This window comes from Bubalus bubalis, chromosome 21 (assembly GCF_019923935.1).
Source record: "Bubalus bubalis isolate 160015118507 breed Murrah chromosome 21, NDDB_SH_1, whole genome shotgun sequence".
Classification (NCBI taxonomy): Eukaryota; Metazoa; Chordata; class Mammalia; order Artiodactyla; family Bovidae; genus Bubalus; species Bubalus bubalis.
Genome location: NC_059177.1, coordinates 4,854,952 through 4,881,831, shown reverse-complemented (window position 1 = coordinate 4,881,831; position 26,880 = coordinate 4,854,952). Strand labels below are relative to the sequence as shown.

Below are 26,880 nucleotides of genomic sequence, written 5' to 3'. Positions count from 1 at the left end.
CTGTCAGCTATCCTGGATGCACCATCCAGCTGTATGACCCCAAACTGTCCCCAGCTGAGAGTTTAGCCAGAATCTACAGGCACCCAGCATGACCTTGCACTAGGACTCCTAGCTCTGCCCACACCTAGCAAATTCTTTTTTTTCCCCTACCTAAAGCAAAATCATTCTGTAGTCCCAATAAGATAAAGAGAGATGAAAGAAAATGCGATTAAAATGCAAACAAATGCTGTTAGATGATTGAATGCCCTTTATTAACATGGTTTTAAAATTGTTTTCCAGTTAATTAATTTTTGAGTTAAAATAATTCAAAATATACTATCCTTGAATTAGTCATCTTGAAATTTCATTTCAAGCCAAGTTTCTTATATCTGTGTACGAGAGACAGATGCTTCTCAGAGATGGTGAAACTTGATTGCTTCTTCTCTCCTGGGATTTGGATCTATCCATAGATGACCAGAAGCCAGAGTAGATCACATCAGTGAGACACATTTGGGGCCAGTTCTCCCTGGTGGCTCAGACGGTAAAGCGTCTGCCTGCAATGTGGGCAACCTGGGTTTGATCCCTGGGTTGGGAAGTTCCCCTGGAGAAGGAAATGGCAATCCACTCCAGTACTATTGCCTGGAAAATCCCACGGACAGAGGAGCTTGGTAGGCTACAATCCATGGGGTCACAAAGAGTCGAACTGAACGACTTCACTTTCACTTTCTTCTATTTTATTCACTTTAAAGTTAGCATTGTTATCCTGTTTTTCTTTTGACACGCTGAACCTGTGTTACTTATTACTCTTTCTTTCTACTCTATAGTAATTATTATTTATAAGCAAGTCATATACAAAAATCTTTTGAGGGTTCAGAAAAGGAAAAAAAATTGAGAGATGAACCAGGGTAAAAAGTATGGAGAACAGTGGCTTTTGCTTAATTGAAGATCAAATGTCTTTCTCAAAGCACTCAAATCTAAAATATTAAAAAACAGTGTGTATGCATAAAACAAAAACATAAGCAAAGATGAGAAAATGCTGATTTAGTAGCCAGCTTGTAACCCCTGCACTTATCTGGTTCCTAGATGACACCAAATGCCCCTAGATATGCACCAATTATGTGTTATTTGTAGTGGAATAGCCAGAAATTAGTCTTGAACCTGACAAGAATAAATGTTCAATAAATATCCAAGAAACAAGTGAGTGAATAATAAATGAATGGTTAAACTTTTAGAGCAGAAAAAGTGTTTGAGGGACTCTAAGGGAAAGTAAAATAAATTGTACTATGTTCTTATTATGTAAAAACTGAAAATTTTAATATATTTGTCTTAGTTCTTACAATTCTTATGTGAATGTGCATAAGTATTTCCATTTATTGGAAATGACTGAGAAAACATCCTCACAGATGAGAAGTGATACAACCAAGTTCATAACATTATCAATGAATGAAACAGATTTCTTTTGGGGGTCCAAAGACTTCCTGTGCTCATTTAATGATATCCGTAGTTTTTCTTGACTAAGCTAAAATGCCAAATATAGCCTGACAGTTTTAAAAAAAAGAAAATTTTTATTCTTTTGACTGCCAATATTTTATTTCATGACCAGAGTGTTCATGGCACCACAGACTAAAGGGAAGCCTTCTTCTCCTGGGTATTGGGCTGTGTCAGAAGGCTTAGCCCTGGGATGACGGTGATATTGGGAAAGTCATGGTGTGGGCACAGCACCCTTTGTTAAATGCAGAATGGAGCTTGGAATATGCCTCATGCTCTGTGACACACACCCTATCACTAGTGCCATATTTCCCATCTCTTTTTCTTTCAGTTCTTAGACGTGTCTTGGCAAATTATCAGTGTTCAAAAGGAGTATTTGAAAACCAAAGGGGATGATTCAAGTACAATGATGAAGATTTAAGGAATCTGAAATGGCAACCACAAAGAACATTCTTCTGATAGTTTTTGAAGCTCTGTAGTTTTTTAGCAAAATGTCCTTGTAGCCTTTGAGAGACTTAAAGATGTATTAATATCAAAGAGGCTTCCTTGATTTTGATAGGGACTTATGTAGGGTGCGTTTTTAGAATGGCAATGATGAACTTTTTCATTGATTCAAAGGAAAAGAGATATTTCCATGTCACATGGGAAGCTGGGAAGAGAAATTAGATCAGCTGGCAACCTCACTGTCTGCCTCCTCCAGAAGCCCGGCTAGATGGGCAGAAAGTCATGAGAGAGACTCCAGAAAGCACCTGTCATACCTTTCCTTCCCACCTATTGTCATTAAGTAGGACACATTTTACCAATTCAGACTAAGAACATCATTTTCCGCAGACTTCAGATTAGTGTTTTTATTTTTTTCTCACATGGTCTCTCCAAATGGTCGTAAATTCTAAAGACACACTTGTTCATCACTCTTCATCCAGTGGTCCTGAAATGACCAGGGAGGTGGCCTAAGTCCCTCCATTGCAGCACAAGTGAGATTCTTCTCCCCTGATTTTTTATGAAAACAGGGACTAGCTGGCCCACCAGGCAGCTCTAACTCAGCACCCCTGGGTCCTTGCACCTCTCTGGTCCCCACACCTCTCTGAGCCAGCATCCTCTCTGGTCCCCACACCTCTCTAAACTTGTTGTCTAGTCGCTCAGTTGTGTCTGACTCTTTGGGACCCCATGGACAGTAGCCTACAAGGCTCCTCTGTCCATGGGATTTTCCAGGCAAGAATACTGGAGTGAGGTGCCATTTCCTTTGCTAGGGGATCTTCCCAATCCAGGGACTGAACCTGCATCTCTTGCATTGGCAGATGGATTCTTTACCAATGAGCCACCAGAGAAACCCCTCTCTAACCTCAAAATCTTTAGGGCATTTGCAAAATCACCTCCAGAGAAAACTCCTAGAAACAACTGGCTTTATAGCATGTTTCTCTTCTGCTGTATGGGTGGCTGTCTGTTCCTGCCACATAGTAATTTGACTGTGACAGTTAAGTGACATACTTTACAGGTTTGGTTTGTGAAATAAATGAATAGATGCAAGCAGAGAAGGAAAAAAAATAGAAACATGAAAAGATCCCAGAATATGGTATTTGTGGAGGTGGGTTTGGTGTTGGTTGAAGTAATCACATGATATCAAATAACCCAGATGTCTGCAGATCAATCAATAAGATGGAGAACTCATATCAAAACTCATGCTTATAAAATTTCTGAGTTTTCTAACTCAGATGAAAATACAATAGGAAGATGGAGATTCAAGAGTGAAGGGATATATACATATATATACACACACATTACTGATTCATTTCATTGTACAGCAGAAACTAACAGAACATTGTACTACAATTAAAAAGAAATAAGATGAAATGATCTAAGAACAAAGATATCTGGAAAGTATGTATATTTATTTTAAAGCAACTTGGTTAAAAGATCTTTAACTTACTATACAGCTTGCTGACTCAATATTTACTACACTAAGAAGTCAGAGACTTTTTTTCATGATCTCTTGTTTTTTCCCCTTAGAAAGGGAGAGCGTCTCTTTCCTGGTTGAGCTTCAGTGAATCAGAATATTGGCCAAGTATTTATTGCATTCTCATGATTTGGCCCGTGCTGGCCCACCATCCAGACCTTGCTCTGACCGTGGCTCTGTTCCTTTCTCCTGTGTATAAAGTGGTTTCTGCTGCTTTTCAGCAAGCTAAAAAACATACTTTTCCCATGGGAAAAAAATACAAGAGGAAGGTATACCCCTTAATTAATTTCATTTTCTTCTTTCTGTGAACTCTGGTTTAACAAGATTGAAGACATTGAAAATGAAGAAATTAAAGATAAAATGAACAGTAACCTTTCAGAATTGTCAGGGGCTTCAACTATGGAATTTTCATGAACTGTCCCCATTAGAATATAAATTGGTGACAAATTCCAAACACTATCAACCTAAAATGGGTACTTTAGTTTCTTTGTATCAAGTCCATTCCTCATCTATGAAACCCTTATCTGTGACTACAGAGGAAAATAATAAACAAAACCATCCAAGTAATAGTTATCTGATCATATTTCAGTCTCCAAAATTCTCCATGCCTCTCTGCACATGGAGCCCAACCAACTTTGGGGAAAGTAAATCATGTCTGATGGTCGAGTGCAATTTTTTTTACCTACTATTGTCAGACAGAGAAGGAACAATCACTGCCCAGTGTCCTTGTGCAGACAAATATTTGTACACTTTTTCATTATGTTAACAATGATACAGATCTTTATTTCATGTAGCTCTGGGCAAGCCAACATTGTCACATCCTATTCTAAGCTGTCTTTTTCAGTTAGTTAAAAAAGAGAGAAAATAAATTAAAATATCAATCAAACACTTAAGAGATGTTGGGAGGTGTCTCCTATGTTCCACGCACTGTTAGAATCTGGAAAGGAGCCATCAAAGTTACAAAGGAAATTCAATGGAGAAGAATGGCAGTATTTTTCATAAATGGTACTGAAATCACTGGATGTCTATATATTAAAAAACCAACCAAAAATCCTTTGATAACTTAAAAAAATTGTATTGGACTATAGCCGATTTACAGTGTTATGTTAGCTTCAGGTGTACAGCAAAGTGAATTTCTTATACATATATCTATTCTTTTTAGATAGATATTCTATCTATTAGATATTAGATATCTAATAATCTAATTAGATAGAATATCTATTTAGATATCTAATAATATCTATTAGATATTCTATCTAATTCTTCTCTCTCCTTCCTCTTTTGTTCTCTTCTCCTGTGGTTTGACAGCTATCTTTAACATTGCATTTGGGTTGCTTTTTCTTTTTTGTGTGTGTATATCTATGTGGAAAAGAATGGCAACCGATAGGACTCACACTCTTGTTGCTGGTTAGTCACTAAGTTGTGTCCAGTTCTTTTGTAACCCCATGGACTGTAGCCCATCTGGCTCCTCTGTCCATGGGATTTCTCAGGCAAGACCACTGAAGTGGGTTGCCATTTCCTACTCTAGGGATCTTTGCGACCCAGGGATTGAAACTGTCTCCTGCATTGCAGGCGGATTCTTTAACACTGAGCCACTAAGCAAACCCAGGATGTACATACATAGTTTTATTTCTGGATTCATATACAGTGTCATTAATTTGTTTGGCCATGTGGACACTAATATGTATTGTATATAGTACATTGTATTATATATTGTACGTATATACAATACTATATATACACATACATGCATATGTACAATAGTATATATACAATACTATGTAGGTTGGAAAGTCAAGTAGTATGATTTCACATTTATTTTTCAGGAAATTCTTATTAATGCATTTTGCTGTTCTCGATTCTTTACATTTTCATATGATTTTTAAATCCACTTTTCTACAAAAAATGCTTATTTTGACTATGAATGTGTTGAATATACAGGTCAGTTTGGAGGATTTGGATCTGAATGCCTTGTGACCTGTCTGCACAGCAAATACCCCATATGGCTGACCTTAGCCTCCAGCATCTGAACCAGTACCACAAAACCAAAAGCTTCTACTCTGAGCACATTGTCCGACATGATCTGAGGCCACCAGGTAATAAAGAGAGATACTTTTATCAGACAGAACATTCCATGAGGAGTTAACTCCAAGGAGTCAAGGCTATAGGCTAGACCTCCCTTTGCTCGGGGCAATTCTTTCCTACAGTCATATATATTACAGTTTTCATATTGCTCAATTTGATTTACTAAATTGTTGACAGTTTTTGTGTTTATGGTAACAAGTGTTATTTGTGTATATTTTTCTTTTCCTATAATATCTTTGCCTAGTTGGGATATCAAAGTGATATTGCTATTCTCAATGAGTTGGGAAGGATACTCAATTCCCCAATTTTCTGGGAGGAATTTGTTCACAATTAATATTGTTTCTTCCTTAAATATTTGAGAGAATTCTCCAGGGAAGCCATCTGCACCGGAGGTTTTCTTTGTGGGGCGTTTTCAAGGTGCAAGCTGGATTCTTCTTAGGTCTAGTACATTCCTGTCAGCTGCTTGTTTGTATTAAGTGTGCTTGGTGGTTTGTGCCTTCTATGGAATTCATTCCTTTCATCTAAGATGTTGAGGCTGATGGCATAATGTTGCTCACAATATTTCTTTAGTATCCTTTTTAATGCTTGTAGAATCCATCTAGTAGTTTTACCTCTCTTATTCCTGATGCTTAAGAGCTGCATTTGCTGTCTTACTTCCTATTCAATTTGGCTCAAATTTTTTTTGATCAGTTTTATCGATGCTTTCACAGAAACTGCTGTTGGTTTCATTGATTTTCTCTACTATTTTTCTGTTTTCTATTTCAGTTATTTTTTTATTATTATTTTATTTCTTTTCCTTACTCTGAATGTAATTTGATTTTCTTATTTCATTCTCTTAAGAAAGAAAATAGATAATTGATTTGAGGCTTTCTTATTATCAAATATAGGAATTGGGTGCTATCAGTTTTTATTACTGCCTTCACCACAGCCCACATATTTTGAAATGCCTTGTTTTATTTGCATTCAATTAATTGATCTTCTTATTTCTTTTTTACTTCTTGTTTGACCTGTTGGTTATATAGTACTTTTTTTTTTTCCAAAATATTTGAAGATTTTTTTCAGAGTTCTATTATTAATTTCTAATTTAATTCTATTACAGTAAAGGGTATACTTTGTATGATTCAGTTCAGTTCAGTCGCTCAGTCGTGTCTGACTCTTTGTGACCCCATGAACCTTAGCACGCCAGGCCTCCCTGTCCATCACCAACACCCAGAGTCCACCCAAACCCATGTCCATTGAGTCAATGATGCCATCCAACCATCTCATCCTCTGTTGTCCCCTTCTTCCCCTGCCCTCAATCTTTCCCAGCATCAGGGTCTTTCCAATGACTCAGCTCTTCGCATCAGATGGCCAAAGTACTGGAGTTTCAGCTTCAACATCAGTCCTTCCAAAGAACACCCAGGACTGATCTCCTTTAGGATGGACTGGTTGGATCTCCTTGCAGTCCAAGAGACTCTCAAGAGTCTTCTCCAACACCACAGTTCAAAAGCATCAATTCTTCAGCACTCAGCTTTCTTTATAGTCCAACTCTCACATCCATATATGACCACTGGAAAAACCATAGCCTTGACTTGTATGATTAGAATATTTTATATTTATTGAGACTGTTTTTAATGACCCAGAATAGTCTGTCATGGTAAAGAGTGGCTCTGCACTTGCAGAAAATGTCTATACTATGGTTTGGGCGTGGTGTGATCTATAACATCAAATAGGTCATAATGGTTAATAGTTTTGTTAACATCTATACTAGTCAAACAAAGGTCTGTATAGTCAAAGCAATGGCTTTTCCAGTAGTCATGTATGGATGTGAGAGTTGGACCATAAAGAAAGCTGAGCACCAAAAAACTGATGTTTTTGAACCATGGTGCTGGAGAAGACTCTTGAGAGTCCCTTGAACTGCAAGATCAAACCTAAAGGAAATCAATCCTGAATATTCATTGGAAGGACTGATGCTGAAGTTCCAATACTTTGGCCACCTGATGTGAAGAGACAACTCATTACAAAAGATCCTGATGCTGGTAAAGATTGAAGGCAGCAGGAGAAGGAGATGATGGGGAATGTGGTGGTTGGATGGCATCACTGACTCGATAGACATGAGCTTGAGCAAGCTCCAGAAGATGGTGAAGGACAGGGAAGCCTAGTGTGTTCAGTCCATGGGGTCTCAAGAAGCTGGACATGACTGAGTGGCTGAATAACAAATACTAGTCAAAAAAGTGTTTTTGAAATTGCCAACTACAGTTGTGGATTTACCTATTTATGTGCTGCTGCTGCTGCTGCTAAGTCGCTTCAGTCGTGTCTGACTCTGTGTGACCCCATAAACGGCAGCCCACCAGGCTCCCCCGTCCCTGGGATTCTCCAGGCAAGGACACTGGAGTGGGTTGCCATTTCCTTCTCCAATGCAGCAAAGTGAAAAGTGAAAGTGAAGTCGCTCAGTCGTGTCCGACCCTCAGCGACCCCATGGACTGCAGCCTTCCAGGCTCCTCCGTCCATGGGATTTTCCAGGCAGGAGTACTGGAGTCGGGTGCCATTGCCTTCTCCATATTTATGTGCAGTTTTATCAATTTCTCTTTCATGTGTACAGAAATAGCTCTGATATTAATTGCATAAGCGTCTAAGTTTTGTATGTTTTATTGATGAATTGAGTTATCCTTAAAATGTGCTTCCCTGATGACTCAGATGGCAAAGAATCCACCTGCAATGCGGGAGACCTGGGTTCTGTCGTTGGGTTGGGAAGAGCCCCTGCAGAAGGAAACAGTTACCCACTTCAGTATTCTTACCTGGAGAATTCCAGGGACAGAGGAGCCTGGCACGGCAAAGAGGTCGCAAAGAGTCAGACATGACTGAGCGACTTTCACATACATATATACGTACATCCTGATAATATCTTTTTCTCTTAAATCTTCATTGGTATTAATATATAGAAGCTACTCCTGGTTTCTTTTAAAAGTGTGGTTTATCTTTTTTCCATCATTTTATTGGATAACTGCTGTGTCTTTTTATTTAACGTAAGATTAGTATGGCAGCCTAGAGTTGTGTTGCTTTATATCCAATCTGACAGTTTTCACCTTTACTTGAGATACTTAGACCATTTGTATTCAGTGTTATTATGGGTATGAATGCATTAAAATATATCAACTTGTTACTCATTTTCTTTTGGTCTGACCCATTCTTTGTTAATTTTTTAAAATATGTTTTTTGATCTGGACCATTATTAAAGTGTGTATTGAATTTGTTGCAATATTGCTTCTGTTTTATGTGTTGTTGTTTTGGCCATAAGGCATGTGAGATCTTAACTCCTTGACCAGGGATCAAACCTGTACCCGCTGCATTGGAAGGCGAAGTCCTAACCACTGCACTGCCAGGGAAGTCAGTCTTCGTTAATTTTTAAAAATGTTCTGACTTTTTTTTGATTAATGATGTTTTTGTTTCATCTCTGGCTTATTGATGTCGGCTTCTGTTGTTATACTTTGCTTTAGAGTTTATAGAATCCATTCTTATCAGGATATATCTTTACATAATATTACAATACTTCGTTTTTATCAATACAAGAACCTTTTATACCTATTTCTCCTCTCCTGGACTTTGTGCTATTGTTGTCAGATATTCTATTTTTATAAATAATATAAACCTTACAATAGATTAGTATTTTGCTCTGAACGGTTGATTATCTTTTACAGAGAATTAAATAACAACAAAAAATTATTTGCATTTACGCACTTAGTTGACATTTATGGTGCTGCTGTCTTTTCTACAGATCTTGATTTCTGTCTGATACCATTTTTCTTCTGCTTGAAGGACTTCCTTAACATTTTTAGGTCTGAGAGAAACAAAGTCTTTCAGCTTTGATGTATTTGAAAAAGATTTTATTTCACTTTCGTTTTTGAAATGTATTTTCGGCGGGTAAAGATTTCAAAGTTGACATTTTTTCCTCTCAGTACTTTAAAAATGTTACTAAAACAAAGTGTCTTCTATCTTGCATTGTCTTCAACAAGAAATTTTCTGTCATCTTTATCTTTTATTTCTTTCCTCTGTATATAGTGTTTCTTTATTCTACATCAACTTTCAAGAGTTTTCTCTTTAGCACTGGTTGTAACCAAATAAATCATGATATGCCTTGCTGAAGTTTTGTTCAGATTTCTTGTCCTTCCAGATCATTGAGCTTCTTGGGTCTGTGGATTTGTAATTTTTATCAAATTTAGAAAGTTTTCAACCTCTGTGTCTTCAACTATTTTTTCTGTCCTTCCTCCCATTGTGAATACCAATTACATGTATGTTAAACCACTAAGGTTTTCCTACAGCTCATGAATACTCTATTCATTCTTTTCTTTTTTTTCCAGTATTTTTTCCTTAGAGTTTCATTGTGGATAGTTTCTAATTCTAGATTCTTGTGTTCTCTAATATTTTCTAATTTCTAATCTGCCATTAATGTATTTTCATCCTTTGAAGTTTGATTTAGGTCTTTTAAAAATATGTATTCTTATATCTCTACTTAACATGTTAAATCTTTCCTCTAGTTCTTGAACATATGGAATATAGTTAGAATGATTACTTTAATGTTCTTGTTGATTAATCCTCATCTGACTCATTTCTAATTGATTTATTTTTCTCATTATGGTTGTAGTATTCTGTTTCATTACATATGCAGTATGTTTATACTGGACACAGACACTGTGGATTTTACCTTTTTAGATGTTGGGTATTTTTGTATCCCTATAAATACTCTGGAACTTATTCTTGGATTGTAGTTCAGTTACTTAAAAACAGTTTGATCAATTTAGGTCTTGCATTCAAGTTTTGGTAGGTGAAATAAGAGTTAAAACTCTTTTCAGTATTTTACCCAATATCTCATGAATTATGAATTTTGTTCTCAGGTTGAGGGGAACTGGCAGGGAATTTAGAAGTTTGGGAATTTCAACAAAGCCACCACCATGCAGTCAGTTGCCTGTGGCACCAGGGGTTATTTCTTGTAAGATGATCTGAGAACCACAAGGAAAACCCCATGTTGGCCATAGGTCAGTGCTCACTTAGCTATAGCACCCACACATAATGGAGAATAAGGGCTTTTTATCCCCTTCTGCTTTGTTGGCCATAAGGCATGTGAGATCTGAGCTCCCCAACCAGGGATGCAACCCAAGTCTCATGCATTGGATGGTGAACTTAACCTCTGGACCAGCAGGGAAGTCCCTGTAGTTTATGCCTACACACAGCAGGGGACAGCCCAGAAAAACAGAGCTCGTTCTAAGTGTCAGCAAACAGTATCCACCTTAAAGTCAACAGGTGTTTGTTTTGTTTTTAATTGAAATATAGTTGATTTACCATGTTGTGTTCATTTCTTCTGTACAACAAAGTGACTCAGTTACACACATAGATACTCCACTCCATCCTTCTCCCAAGCCCTCTCCACTGGGCAACCACAAGAAAGGCCACAGTGTTAATTCTCAACTGCAGTGGACACTCATCGACGAAGATCAGGAGCTCGAATTTATCCATATGCACATCAACCAGCAGCTTATCCATTAACTCATCCACTCACACATCCTTCCAACCAATGTTTACATGTACCACAAATATGTCATGTCATATCCTGGATTATAGTACCCAGGTTACAAATGCCTAGGGCAGTACACGTCACAATCAAGATGGTGATGTAGATGGTGTCATCTACATCATCTACATCATCGTCATCACAACAGATGATGACATCATCGTCTGTTTTGTCCAGATACCAGAGCACTGCTGCTGCTGCTGCTAAGTCGCTTCAGTCGTGTCCAACTCTGTGCGACCCCTTAGACAGCAGCCCACCAGGCTCCCCCATCCCTGGGATTCTCCAGGCAAGAACACTGGAGTGGGTTGCCATTTCCTTCTCCAGTGCATGAAAGTGAAAAGTGAAGTTGCTCAGTCGTGTCCAACTCTTAGCAACCCCATGGACTGCAGCCCACCAGGCTCCTCCGTCCATGGGATTTTCCAGGCAAGAGTACTGGAGTGGGGTGCCATCGCCTTCTCTAACCAGAGCACTGGGAAGAGCTAAAATTACACACATTACATGCACTATGTCTCACCACTGATTCTGGTATACCAGAGAATCGCCACGTCGCAGTGGAGGTCAGCCAGTGTAGAGCACACACAATTCTCTGCTCTCCAACTCTTTGTATACTTAGGACGCAAAGGAGACAGACCTTGGGTGAAATTACAACAGATGCCATTTATGTCTAATCTTTGCCTCTCTGGTGCTTAGTGCAGTGAAAGATTCATGATTAACCTTCAGTGAACATTTGTGGAACTGTACCTGAGAAGAATTTGAACTGCTAAAAAGACCTGTCAGGATCTTTCTATGAGGAAACTCGTGGTCTTATGTGAGACATGCTAGTGGGCTTTAGGCTTTCATATCGCTCCACGTAAGTAATAAGGAGACAGACTACAGGGACACGAGGCAGAGAAGCATCTGCCTGAACCACTGCAGAGAAGGCTCCTCCCTGACAGTGATCACAGACGGTGGGCCTTGAAGGATGAATGAGAGTTTGCCCAGTGATGGTAGCAAAGGACGTGACAGGCTGGACGACGGACAGGCCGTAGTCAGACAAGTGTGTGGATAAAGGGAGGTGAAATTTAGGGGAAATTGAAAGTGTTGAGCAGGGAAGTAAGGTTGAATAGGAATTCTGAGCCAAATTGGGAAGTCTTATATACGGCACGAAGAAGCTTGAAATTTGTCCCTGCCCAATGGCTTCAAGCAAGGACAGGACAAGATTGATTGCATTTCAAAAGGATTAGGTGGTGGCAGCGTGGAAAATGGGAGTTGAAAGAGAGGGGGTTAGTTTGGAGACAGTTGCAGGGCAGTAGGTCAAACATGCCCCAGAGCAGTGCGAATGGAGGGGAAGGAGATTCATGTAGTTTGGAAGTGATGCAAATGATAAAGGCTGAAAGGGAGGGAAGATAATGGACAGCCCTCAGCCTTCTGATTTGGGCAGTGGACTGAATTTGGGGAATTAGCTTGAGGATCCATACACATCTCCAATATACCAAGTCCTTAAGGCCACATTGCAGGCCCTAAGGCAGCCTTCATCCGATCTGATTTGATGTGATCTGCTTTCCTCTCCTCCCTAAAGCTTCCCTCCTTGTCAAACTGTACCCTCAAAACTGACCAGGAAGCAAGACCTCACCTCCCAAGGTCTCTTCCCTGCTGGTGCTCTCAGGAAGGGAGCCTAAGTATTATTTCTCTTAATGTTAGTCACTCGGTTGTGTCTGACTCTTTGCAACCCCATGGACTGTAGTCTGCATGGCTCCCCTGTCCATGGAGCTCTCTAGCTAAGAATATTGCAGTGAGTAGCAATTCCCTTCTCCAGGGGGTCCTCCCAACCCTGGTATCAAACCTGGGATTCCTGAATTGCTGGCAGGCTCTTTATCATCTGAACCACCAGGGAAGCCCAAATTAATTAATTGCTAATTATTTACTGAATAAAAAAAATAGAGATAAGTTTCTTTACATTTGGAACACTGCATAGTTCTAAAAACTATGGATCTTCGTAGGTATTTCTTGAATTGTGTCCCGAATGGTACTTATGAGACCTTACTGGTCTTCAATCACCAAGGGTGGCATTCACTAACATTTCTCTCTGACACACTTTGTCTATGCTTTGATGACCCATTTCTCAATTGAGTTTCCATTCCTTTTGGATGAGCCTGGAGATGTAGTTGCCATAGGAGTGCTGTTGTTCATTGGACTTGGCTGTCTCCAGTGAGCCGTTAGCGTCGTAGGGAACCACAACCTGCAAGTCATGTATGTTTCAAGGGAGTTATATCCCCTTATTGGATACCATAAACTCAGTGGGGGAAAAAATGAATGAATTGCTGAGGTGAAGGATGAGAAGGAAAGTTGTCCTTTGGCAAGTTTTGATTCTTTAAGCATCATAACACATAGTGAATGTTTTTGACTGGCAGCTAGAAATAGGTTATTGTGGAGATTGCTTCCTGCTGCTGCTAAGTTGCGTCAGTCGTGTCCGACTCTGTGCGACCCCAGATACGGCAACCCAGCAGGCTCCCCTGTCCTTGGGATTCTCCAGGCAAGAACACTGGAGTGGGTTGCCATTTCCTTCTCCAATGCATGAAAGTGAAAAGTGAAATTGAAGTCGCTCAGTCATGTCTGACTCCTAGCGACCCCATGGACTGCAGCCTACCAGGCTCCTCCGTCCATGGGATTTTTCAGGCAAGAGTACTGGAGTGGGGTGCCATTGCCTTCTCCAGATTGCTTCCTGAATGGTGTGAATTTAAGTAATATTGTGAGATGCCTCTGGTTCTCAATAGAATACTATTAAAAATAGAGACTATAAAGATTTCTGAAAATGAATTTTCTTTTTTTAAAGATAAGGTCAGTTCAGTTCAGTCGCTCAGTCATGTCTAACTCTTTGTGACCTCATGGACTGCAGCACGCCAGGCCTCCCTGTGCATCACCAGCTCCTGGAGTTTACTCAAACTCATGTCCATTGAGTCGGTGATGCCAGCCAACTATTCATCCTGTGTTGTCCCCTTCTCCTCCTGCCCTCAATCTTTCCCAGCATCAGGGTCTTTCCAAATGGCTCACTCTTTGCATCAGGTGGCCAAAGTATTGGAGTTTCAGCTTCAACATCAGTCCTTCCAATGAACACCCAGGACTGATCTCCTTTAGGATGGACTGGTTGGATCTCCTTGCAGCCCAAGGGACTCTCAAGTCTTCTCCAGCACCACAGTTCAAAAGCATCAATTCTTCAGTACTCAGCTTTCTTTATAGTCCAACTCTCACAATCCATACATGACCACTGGAAAATCCATAGCTTCGACTAGACGGACCTTTGTTAGCAAAGTAATGTCTCTGCTTTTTAATATGCTATCTAGGTTGGTCATAACTTTCCTTCCAAGGAGTGAGCATCTTTTAATTTCATGGCTGCAGTCACCATCTGCAGTGATTTTGGAGCACAAAAAAATAAAGTCTCTCACTGTTTCCACAGTTTCCCCATCTATCTACTGTGAAGTGATGGGACCAGATGCCATGACCTTAGTTTTCTGAATGTTGAGCTTTAAGCCAACTTTTTCATTCTCCTCTTTCACTTTCATCAACAGGCTCTTTAGTTCTTCACTTTATGCTATAAGTATGGTGTCATCTGCATATCTGATATTGATATTTCTATTCCAGCTCATGCTTCCTCCAGCCCAGCGTTTCTCATGTTGTACTCTGTGTATAAGTTAAATAAGCAGGGTGACAATATATAGCCATGACGTATTCCTTTCCCTATTTGGAACCAGTCTAATGTTCTATGTCCAGTTCTAACTGTTGCTTCCTGAGCTGCATACAGATTTCTTGGGAGGCAGGTCAGGTGGTCTGGTATTCCCATCTGTTTCAGAATTTTCCACAGTTTATTGTGATCCACACAGTCAAAGGCTTTGGCATAGTCAATAAAGCAGGAGTAGATGTTTTTCTGGAACTCTCTTGCTTTTTCAATGATCCAATGGATGTTGACAATTTGATCTCTGGTTCCTCTGCCTTTTCTAAAACCACCTTGAACATCTGGAAGTTCTTGGTTCATATACTGTTGAAGCCCCACTTGGATAATTTTGAGCATTACTTTATTAGCGTGTGAGACGAGTGCAATTGTGTGGTAGTTTCTTTGGCATTGCCTTTCTTTGGAATTGGAATGAAAGCCAACCTTTTCCAATCCTGTGGCCACTGCTGAGTTTTCCAAATTTGCTGGCATATTGAGTGCAGCCCTTTCACAGCATCATCTTTCAGGATTTGAAATAGCTCCACTGGAATTCCATCACCTCCACTAGCTTTGTTCATAGTGATGCTTCCTAAGGCCCACTTGACTTCACATTCCAGAATGTCTGGCTCTAGGTGAGTGATCATTCCATCGTGATTATCTGGGTTGTGAAGATCTTTTTTGTACAGTTCTTCTGTGTATTCTTGCCACCTCTTCTTAATATCTTCTGCTTCTGTTAGGTCCATATCATTTCTGTCCTTTATTGAGCCCATCTTTGCATGAAATATTCCCTTGGTATCTCTGATTTTCTTGAAGAGATCTCTAGTCTTTCCCATTCTGTTGTTTTCCTCTATTTCTTTGCGCTGATCACTGAGGAAGGCTTTCTTATCTCTCCTTGCTATTCTTTGGAACTCTGCATTCAAATGGGTATGTCTTTCCTTTTCTCCTTTGCTTTTTGCTTCTCTTCTTTTCACAGCTATGTGTAAGGCCTCCCCAGACAGCCATTTTGCTTTTTTGCATTTCTTCTTCTTGGGAATGGTCTTGATCCCTGTCTCCTGTACAATGTCATGAACCTCCATCCATAGTTCATCAGGCACTCTGTCTATCAGATATAATCCCTTAAATCTATTTCTCACTTCCTCTGTGTAGTCATAAGGGATTTGATTTAGGTCATACCTGAATGATCTAGTGGTTTTCCCTACTTTCTTCAATTTAAGTCTGAATTTGGCAATAAGGAGTTCATGATCTGAGCCACAGTTAGCTCCTGGTCTTGTTTTTGCTGACTATATAGAGCTTCTCCATCTTTGCCTGCAAAGAATATAATCAGTCTGATTTCGGTGTTGACCATCTGGTGATGTCTGTGTGTAGAGTCTTCTCTTGTGTTGTTGTAAAAGGTAATTTTACCTTTACCTTTAAAGGTAAAATTAAAACTTTCTGACATTTTTCAGTTGATCTAAAATGGCATCCGGTCCCACCACTTCATGGGTAATAGATGGGGAAACAGTGTCAGACTTTATTTTTCTGGGCTCCAAAATCACTACAGATGGTGACTGCAGCCATGAAATTAAAAGACGCTTACTCCTTGGAAGAAAAGTTATGACCAACCTAGACAGCATATTCAAAAGCAGAGACATTACTTTGCCAACAAAGGTTCGTCTAGTCAAGGCTATGGTTTTTCCTGTGGTCATGTATGGATGTGAGAGTTGGACTGTGAAGAAGGCTGAGCGCCGAAGAATTGATGCTTTTGAACTGTGGTGTTGGAGAAGACTCTTGAGAGTCCCTTGGACAGCAAGGAGATCCAACCAGTCCATTCTGAAGGAGATTGGCCCTGGGATTTCTTTGGAGGGAATGATGCTAAAGCTGAAACTCCAGTACTTTGGCCACCTCATGCAAAGAGCTGACTCAGTGGAAAAGACTCTGATGCTGGGAGGGATTGGGGGCAGGAGGAGAAGGGGACAACAGAGGATGAGATGGCTGGATGGCATCACTGACTCGGACTTGAGTCTGAGTGAACTCCGGGAGTTGGTGAGGGACAGGGAGGCCTGGTGTGCTGCGATTCATGGGGTCGCAAAGAGTCGGACACGACTGAGCAACTGAACTGAACTGAAAATAATTTGTCCACACTGTATGTATGTTTATGTATACGTGATATAAATGACAGCAATGATGAGACTGGAGAAAGAAATTAGGATTATTTTGTTATTACAAAGTAATAACATAGTGTTAAATGAAGTAACATAGTATTAAATAAAAATGGACTTGGGTTATGAAAATGAAATTTCTTAAAGTCATCAAGAAAGAACTAAACATCTGAAGAAGTGTGTTCTGGTCCTGGTACCCACACTGCTGAGCTCTGAAGCTCTGAAATATATAGTGTCCTAGAACCTTGGTTTTCTCATATCCATAACAAATAGATTATGCTATTATTTAAAGACTTATCCAATTCTGAAACCTTATCATTCCGTGTCTTCATTTTTCTCCTTAGTGCTTCATCAAAAATAGTGAATGAAAATCAGTTGTTACCACATGGCCATCTAGAATTAACATGCACCACTCATTATCCAAGGACATGCATCTTCTTTGAAACTAAGAGTTTAACTTGCATTTGACCTTCACTTAACCTGCCCCCTTGTTTTGCACAGTATTTTGGAGATCAGTTCTATTTTGGGGGCTTCCCTGGTGGCTCAGATGGTAAAGAATCCACCTGCAGTGCAGGAGATGCAGGTTCGATTCCTGGGTCAGAAAGAGCCCCTAGAGAAGGGAATGGTACCCTCTCCACTATTCTTGCTTCCACAATTCCATGGTCAGAGGAGCCTGGTGGGCTACAGTCCATGGGGTCATACAGAATCGGACAGGACTGAAGTGACTTAGCAGCAGCAGCAGCAGCAGTGATTAACAGAGCAGCCAACAGGTGGCGCTGCAGGCCTGTGCAATTTAACTGTGCAGTCACTTTTCTGCTCTTTGTACGGTACTAGAATATCTATACCTCTGTATTTTTTCAACTTGAGATAAAAGGGTCTAGTGAAATAGCCTAATAGGCTCCAATTTTTATAAACTCCAAGGATCAATAATATATGTTAGCTGCTTGCAAATGAATCTGTGATGAAGACGTTTCTCACTCCTCCATATCCAGAAGAGCGTTTTAAGCAAGTTTGACTTTTATCCCGTCATGTGTGTACTAAAAGAGAAGTCTGTGTAATACTGAAACGGCAGTATTCCAGCCCCAGAACACAGAGCTTGATTCCATACATGGCATGATGGGGATCAGGAAGTATTACAACTATTTAATTATCACCATCCACACAACTTTGCAAAACTACCATTAAAATTTTTTTTTAATTGCAATATAGGCTATTTACAATGTTATGTTAATTTCTGCTGTACAGCAAAGAATTCAGTTATACACACACACAGACACATACATACATATATATATATATATGTATACACACACACACGTACATTGTGGGTTTTTTTGCCACACTGCGGCATGTGGGATCTTAGTTCCCTGACCAGGGATTGAACTCGTGCTCCCTGCAGTGGAAGTGCAGAGTCTTAATCTTTGGCGTGTCAGGGAAGTCCTATCCATTCTTTTTAAAATATTCTTTTCTATTATGATTTATCATAGAATATTGAATATAATAGCTCCCTGTGCTATACAGTCTGGAGAAGGCAATGGCACCCCACTCCAGTACTCTTGCCTGGAAAATCCCATGGACGGAGGAGCCTGGTAGGCTGCAGTCCATGAGGTCGCTAGGAGTCGGACATGACTGAGCGACTTCCCTTTCACTTTTCACTTTCATGCATTGGAGAAGGAAATGGCAACCCACTCCAGTGTTCTTGCCTGGAGAATCCCAAGGACGGCAGAGCCTGGTGGGCTGCCGTCTATGGGGTCGCACAGAGTTGGACATGACTGAAGCGACTTAGCAGCAGCAGCAGCAGCTATACAGTCAGACCTTGTTTATCCATTTTGTACATAATAATTTACATCTGGCAAAGCTACAGCTTTTAATCAAAGGCTTACGATGTTTAGATCTGGTAGCATATAAATTGGTGATATCTGAATCCAAATAAACTAATATGACAGATGGGGTAGCAAAGACTTAGAAATGCAGTGTGACCTCCAGGGTACCATGGCATTTAATAGCAGATCCTAAGTTATAATTGAGGTCTGACCCAAGTCACATGATCTCAGGAGAACCTTAGCTCATTCAGGGTAAGTTCTGGACTGAGGCAAATCCCCAAGCCTCAGTTTTCCCAGTCACTGAAATCTATCATCTGTCTTTGTAATTTACCTGACTCTTGCATTTCATATTCACTAGGTTAGGTTTCAAGCTTTGGAAACTCTTATTCTGTGGTTGTCAGAATAAGAAATCAGCTTAGTTTAAAAATCAGTGAAACAATCTGGCAGACACCCTTTTATGACATACTGCATACCTCTTGGACAAGTTGTACCGAATAAAGAACTTGTCTAGAATTCCTTTATTCAAGATCAGTAAACTAACAGAGAGGGAGCCTGTGTAAATCTTTAATCTACAGAGGAGCAGGAGACCTAGCAGTGCAGGGAGAGGATGAAACCACATCTGGTTTTCCTCTCTGTGTCACTGCAAAAAGGGCTCTTCAGGGAAGGCTTGGACTCCTACTCCAGTGGATCTGCGACTCTGACTTCCAAACGGGAATAGTTCCGACCTCCGGTCCACCTCTGACTTTCAGCCTTGCCAACCACAAGAGCCCTGGAGAGAGGGCAACACAGATCATCTTCACTCAGATGAATCTGTCTGTTTATTAAATTGAACTCGGTCCAAATGGCTTGAGCAGTTGCTCAGGAATGTTGCAGGGCGTGAACCGAACATCTCAGCGGGTCAGGTTATCAGAGGGACTCCGTGGGAAGTTCCTGCAGAGGCTCAGGCAGGGAGGGAGGCTGCTGATCTGTCACGTGCTGGCTGGTAATTGTAAGAGCTGATACGGTAGATCAGTGGTATTTCTTCATTTCTTCCCACAACCTGGATGACAGGTATTAATCATTTCCCTTCCAGCGGAGAACACTGAGATTCAGATAGACTAAATGACTTGTCCAAAGTTATAATCTGAATAAGTAATCAGTGACCTAGCTGCAGGTACCCCTACCACAACAGATGGTGGAACCAGGATTCAATTTCAAGTCCGTTCTACTCCAGTGCTAAGTGTTCTTTGCTTGTAAGCTGACTTTTTATATATAATGACAAATATATAATCACAGTTTGGAATCATAATAATGTAGAAGAATATGAACATTTTTAATGCTTAGCCCGGCTGCCGTATGCTAAGCCACAACTCCTTAAGATGTATTCTTTCATTATTATATTTCTTTTTTGGTAAATTCTTGTGTTCTAAATGAAGACACATAAAACCATTAGACGCATTAACGTACTATCACACATAGTTCCACTCTTCCAACACAGAGCAGCTTTTCAAAATCGGACATCTGGGCTTATGAAACCTGAGTGGGGAGTCCAGCTTCAGGGCTTGGGGCCCTGGGCACAGAGAAAAGTCGGCCCTGGAAATTTGAATCCTGGCTTTTTCTTCTCTATGGAGAATCATTTTTCTATATTTGTTCCCAAACACAAGTGAAAAACCAGAGCAACCTGACTTTCCAGTTTCCTTGCCTTGTACACCTGGGGAAAGTATCACACAGATGCAGATAGTAAATGTTTATATTGCAAAAGAGAAAAATGGTGATTATTTTTCAACTCAGTGGTGAAAAGTTGCATTTAGGTGATTTCATTTTAAGATGTTTCTCTGCTTTCTTACCAGACACACTGTATCACAGTCAAGGATGTTCCTAGCTCCATGTGATTGAAAACTTTTATTAACTTAAGCTACAAGGGGTCTCTCTCTCCCGCATGGCAGACAGGTTAGATGCCGGCAGCTGCCTGCGCAGGTTCAGTGACTTGAAAGTTTCAGTGCTGATGGTTGTCACTCACTCAGCCTCGCCTTCAGATTTCAGCATTAGGTGGCTGCCCACATGTTAGACAGATGTCTGCATTCAAGGCTGGAAGAAGTGGAGTGACTTATGTTTGTCCTTTTTATTAGTAGAGTAAAGGCTGCCTTCTCCTTACCCCTCTCTTTGTAATGGTGTTCGGAGAAGAAACAGAATTTTGGTTAATTTCTCATTAACCAACTGAAGAGTAGATTCAAAGAAATCTAGATTGTGCCCACCTTCTCTAAAAATACCTTCTCTTGGAGTAAAACAGAATATGCGTTCATGCTAAGTCATATCTGACTCTTTGTGGCCCCGTGGACTGTAGTCCACCAGGCTCCTCTGTCCATGGGATTTTCCAGTCAAGAATACTAGAGTGAGTTGCCATTTCTTCCTCCAGGGGATCTTCCTGACCCAGGGGTCAAACCTGTGTCTCCTGCATTGTAGGCGGATTCTTTACCGTTGAGCCACCGGGGAAGCCCCAAAGTGGAATATGAACATGATGTAAAGGAATCAGAGCATACCTTAATAATCACCTTAGAGAGAAATGGACAAAGTAAGTCTTTGACCTTTAGGGAACTTTGAATTGCAGTTCAGTAGATCTTATATACAGAGTCCTGGCAAAAGGAGAAAGTTACCTTTCTTTAGGGCAGGCTTTCTCAACATTAGGACTATGGGTAGTTTGGGCTAGAAAAGTCTTCATTGTAGGAGGCCGTCCTGTGCATTGGAGCCTGCATAGCGTCTTTGTCCTCTACCTCTAGGTGCTGTTAGTACCTCCTGCCCCTCTGTGACAACCAGAGATATCCTCAGACGTTGCTACAAGTCTGCAGCCAAATCACCTCTGGTGGCAAACCAGCGCTTTACAATGCCATGCTGGGGTTTTGCAGATTGACTCTGCTTCTTCATCTCAGTAGATAGTCCAGTATTTGAAAAGACATTGAGACTGGGGCACTATGACTATTTATAACTGTAGAACAGTGGTTTTCTGTAGCCGTGGTCTCAGTCTCCAAGATTCTGACTAAACTGATCCAGGATGTCTCCTAGTTAGGGTTTTATTGTTTTTATTGCTGCTGATGTTTGATGTCTTATATTTAACTGCCAAGGTGATTCAAATACTCTACTGGGATAAGAAACGTTTCTTTAAAAAAAAAAGGGAGCGTCTCACTCTGAGCTCACCGAGATGGTGGGGGCAGTGGGTGGGGAACACAACAGCCACCAAGGTCCTGAGCAAGAACGAGATTTGACAGACTTCCAGTCTTTTTATTAATTTGTCTTTGTTCAGTTACTCAGTCATATCTGACTCTTTGCAACCCTATGGACTGCAGCATACCAGTTTTCCCTGTTGATCACTATCTCCTGGAGTTTGCTCAAACTCATGTCCATTGAGTGGATGATACCATCCAACCATCTCAACAAAGCTAGGAGAGGTGATGCCCCTTCTCTTCCTGCCCTCAATCTTTCACAGCATCAGGGTCTTTTTCCAATGAGTTGGCTCTTTGCATCATGTGGCCAAATTAACTGGAGCTTCAGCTTCAGCATCAGTCCTTCCAATGAATATTCAGGGTTAATTTCCTTTAAGATTGATTGGTTTGATCTCCTTGCAGTCCAAGGGACTTTGAAGAGTCTTCTCCAGCACCACAGTTTGAAAGCATCAGTTCTTCAGCACTCAGCCTTTATGGTCCAACTCTCATATCGGTATGTGACTACTGGGAAAACCATAGTTTTGACTATGGACCTTTGTTGGAAAAGTGATGTCTCTGCTTTTTAGTATGCTCTCTAAGTTTGTCATAAAGCAAGTGTCTTTTAATTTCATGGCTGTATTTGCTGTCCTCAGTGATTTTTGGAGCCTAAGAAAATGAACTCTGTCACTGTTTCCATTGTTTCCCCATTTATTTACCATGAAAAGATGGGACTGGATGATTATGGTCTTCATTTTTTGAACATTGAGTTTTAAGCCAGCTTTTTCACACTTCTCTTTCACCTCCATTAAGAGGCTCTTTAGTTCCTCTTCACTTTTTGCCATTAGGGTGATGTTATCTGAATATTTGAGGTTATTGATATTTCTCCTGGCAATCTTGGTTCCAACTTGAGCTTCATCCAGCCAGGCATTTCACATGATGTACTCTGCACATAAGTTAAATAAGCAGGGTGACAATATCCAGCCTCAACGGACTCCTCTCCCAGTTTGGAACCAGTCCGCTATTTCATGTGCAGTTCTAACTGTTGCTTCTTGACCTGCATACAGGTTTCTCAGGAGGCAAATAAGGTGGTCTGGCATTCCACCTCTTGAAGAATTTTCCAGGTTGTTGTGATCCATACAGTCAAAGGCTTTAGCCTGGTCAATGAAGCAAAAGTAGATTTTTTTCTGGAATTCCCTTCCTTTTTCTATGATCCAGCAGATGTTGGCAATTTGATCTCTGGTTCCTCTGCCTTTTCTAAAACCAGCTTGAACATCTGGAAGTTCTTGGTTCACATACTGTTGAAGCCTAGCTTGAAGGATTTTGAGCATTACTTTGCTAGCATCTGAGATGACTGCAGTTGTGTGGTAGTTTGAGCATTCTTTGGCATTGCCCTTCTTTGGGATTGGAATGAAAACTGAACTTTTCCAGTCCTGTGGCCACTGCTGAGTTTTCCACATTTGTTGGCATATTGAGTGCAGCACTTTCACAGCATCGTCTTTTAGGATTTGAAATAGCTCAGCTGGAATTCCATCACCTCCCCTAGCTTTGTTTGTGGTAATGCTTCTTAGGCCCACTGGACTTTACATTCTAGGATGTCTGGCTCTAGGTGAGTGATCACACCATCATGGTTATCGGGGTCATTAAGACCTTTTTCATACAGTTCTTCTAATTAATTGACTTATTTTGACTGCACTGGATCTTTGTTGTCGCCGTGGGCTTTCTCTAGTTCTTATGAGCAGAGGCTGCTCTCGAGCTGCGGGGCACGGGCTTCTCATTGCGGTGGCTTCTCTGGTTGCAGAGCATGGGCTCTGGAGTGCAGGCTTCAGTGGTTGCGGCACGTGGACTTAGTTGCCCTGCGGCATGTGGGATCTTCCCAGACCAGGGATCGCATCCATGACCCCTGCGTTGGCAGGCAGATTCCCAACTACTGTACCACCCGGGAAGTCCTTGCAGTCTTTTCGTGCCAGCAGTAGTCAGTCCCAGCCAGTGTTAGGAGTCATCTGACCAGTGTCCCCAGTAGGGAAGGGTACAATTAGAAACACAGAATCTGGGGATGCAGAGATCACAAGCCCTAGATCTGGGGCAAAAATGAGAAGAGATCTTTACTCTGACGGAAGGAACTGATGGAGGGATTGAAATGCATAACAAGTAAATGAGGAAGATAAATGCTTACGATGGTTGTTCTTTGTGTGAGGAAATGCTGTGACTGACAGCGATGCTCTTATCTATTGTTAGGAGCTAAGTGAGGAAGGCAGATGCAGTGTGGACTTAGTAGCAGGGGTTGCTTTCAGTGGTGCTATTAATACCCTGTGCATCTGTGTGCCCATTATCAGCAAGTAAGACTAAGATGGATTTGATAAGAACTGGCCTGGGAAAAACCTCATAGCTTTCCTAGTTTTTAACTTTCAGAACAAGCATTGTATTGGTTGTAGATACTGGTATGAATTTTTCAAGTGCAAATCAACAAAAGCATGTGTTCTTTCAGCATGAAATATGCTGACTATGCCAGCTTTCCAACCAGGTGGCAATCTCTAAGAACTGGGTGGATTTCAGCTCCCAGGAGCTAGGAGGAAGGGGACATTTTTGATGTTTAGAATTCCAGAAAACCTTGGGTTGAGAAGTCAAGTGTTTAATATTGGTTTTGGAGGGAAATGGATCACAGTGACAGGAACAGCAGCGTTTCAAAAGAGAAAGAGCCAGGGCTTTCTTAAAATATTACATAAATTGGTTCATATTGGGTTCAGGTTGTGTGAAATTCAAGGGGATGGGTCATTCCTAAGCCACTATCCCAAATTCTCCTCTGCACGCTCCCTAGCCTCTCACTGCATCCATTTACACACAGGAACAGCAGTACCACCTACATTTTTTCAGAAAAGCCCCCAATTTTTCCTTTCCTCAAAGAAACTATTCAGCATGGCAATGAAGCAAACGGAAACATTTTACCTCTGCCACACTTCCCTAAAGCAGCACGCAGCTCAGACCCCAGCCTGACCAGGACACATAAGTACCTTGGCGTATGTGTCATGGGGAAGACCAATAAATTAGAAGATGGCTCTCTTTGAAGTGAGAATTCTAAAAATCCCACTAGTTATTGTAAATGGTAGGCATCGAAATTAAGTGGCACAAAAAACTGGAGACAGAAGTTGTATCGAGTTGGTTTTTCCTCCAGGAATGTCGGGGTCACAAATCAAAACAAATCCTTCTGGTTGTCAGCATGCCATCACCTAATTAGCTTGATCTCAACGCCCTTCAGTTACTAAACTACGGGTAAGCCCCTCAGCAATTGCTGCTAAAGAGGGAATTGAGTTTCTAGGGCTGGAAGGAGTATTTTCAAATTCAAAGGACCTTAAATCTAGGTTATCATCAGAATTGAAAATCATGATGGTAGTAAATATGTCCCAAGGACTTTCTGCTGCAGTAGGTATGATTCCACTATTCTAACCAGACTGTAGTGTTAAACAATGCTTTAGATGGCAACTTCTACCATTTCCAGTTGGACATTTTAGTAAAAATTGCTAATACTCAAGTGGTCATTTCTGTGCACAAAGTGTTTTTAGAGATACCTGATCTTTGCAGTCACACATAAGAGGGCAAGAATAGACTTTTTTTTTTTTAAGAAAAAAAAATATTTTATATTGGAATATGGCTGATTAACAATGTTGTGATACTTCCCAGTGGACAGCAAAGGGACTCAGCCATACATATATACATGTATCCATTCGCCCCCAAACTGGCCCCCTCTTCCAAGCTGTCACGTCATAACATTGAGCAGAGTTCCCTGTGCTGTACGGTAGGTTATTTGTTGGTTATCCATTTTAAATATAGCAGTGCGTACTGGCCGTCTCAACCCCGCTAAGTGCCCCTTCCCCACACCACTCGCCGCTGCTAACCGTAAGCTCAGAAAACGCGGCCTGAAAGGGTTCATGCGCCCATTGGTCACTGCAGCGCTGTTTACAACGGCCAAGGCACGGAAGCCACCTAGATGTCCATCAAGAGAAGGATGGATAAAGAGGATGCGGTACACATACACAACACAGTATTACTCAGCCACTAAGAAGTAATACCATTTGCAGCATCATGGGTGGACCTAGAGACTGTTAAAGTGTCAGACAGAAAAAGAGAAATATTGTATGATATCCCTTATACGCAGGGTCTAAAAAGAAATGATTCAAAAGAACAGACTTTATGGTAAATAACATCTGTGGCATTGGCCATTTGCGGACCCCCTGAGGATAAGACATAACAGGGGAACATGAAAACCACAAATAAGGAGATTTAATATCATTTGTTTACCCAAATCCATGAGCGCTGAAGAATTGATGCTTTTGAACTGTGGTGCTGGAGAAGACTCTTGAGAGTCCCTTGGACTGCCAGGAGATCCAACCAGTCCATTCTGAAGGAGATCAGCCCTGGGATTTCTTTGGAAGGAATGATGCTAAAGCTGAAACTCCAGTACTTTGGCCACCTCATGCGAAGAGTTGACTCATTGGAAAAGACTCTGATGCTGGGAGGGATTGGGGGCAGGAGGAGAAGGGGACGACAGAGCATGAGATGGCTGGGTGGCATCACTGACTCGATGGACGTGAGTCTGAGTGAACTCCGGGAGTTGGTGATGGACAGGGAGGCCTGGCGTGCTGCGATTCATGGGGTCGCAAAGAGTCGGACACGACTGAGCGACTGAACTGAACTGAACTGAACTGACCCAAATCCAACTGTACGTGGACGCATACTTACTTTGTTGCTCTTTAAATTAGATAAGACTAAAAAGTCCCTTTCTGCCTAATCCAGAATAAATCAGATTTCTATGCCTTGCAAGCCAAAGTATTGTGACCAATTCAATAGGTCAGAAGTGTGAAATAATTTAACAGACCACAGAGACAGAGGAAGAGACAAGACTGAATCTACTGACGTGTGTTCCTTTCACACACGCCTACCTGAGTTAATAACATCGGAGAGTTCTTCCATTCCTCTGCTATTCTAACAAATTAATACAAAAGGAGTTACTTG

At 41.0% G+C, this 26,880-nt stretch overlaps 1 long non-coding RNA gene across 1 annotated transcript in view; it reads left to right on the top strand.

Moving 5' to 3' along the window:
* The window catches only part of LOC123330943, a 77,905-nt gene that overhangs the window by 6,818 nt on the left and 44,207 nt on the right, over positions 1-26,880 (top strand). Inside the window, exon 2 of the long non-coding RNA XR_006547237.2 lies at positions 5,363-5,517. This is a non-coding gene — a long non-coding RNA (uncharacterized LOC123330943). The remainder of the gene's footprint in view (positions 1-5,362; positions 5,518-26,880) is intronic.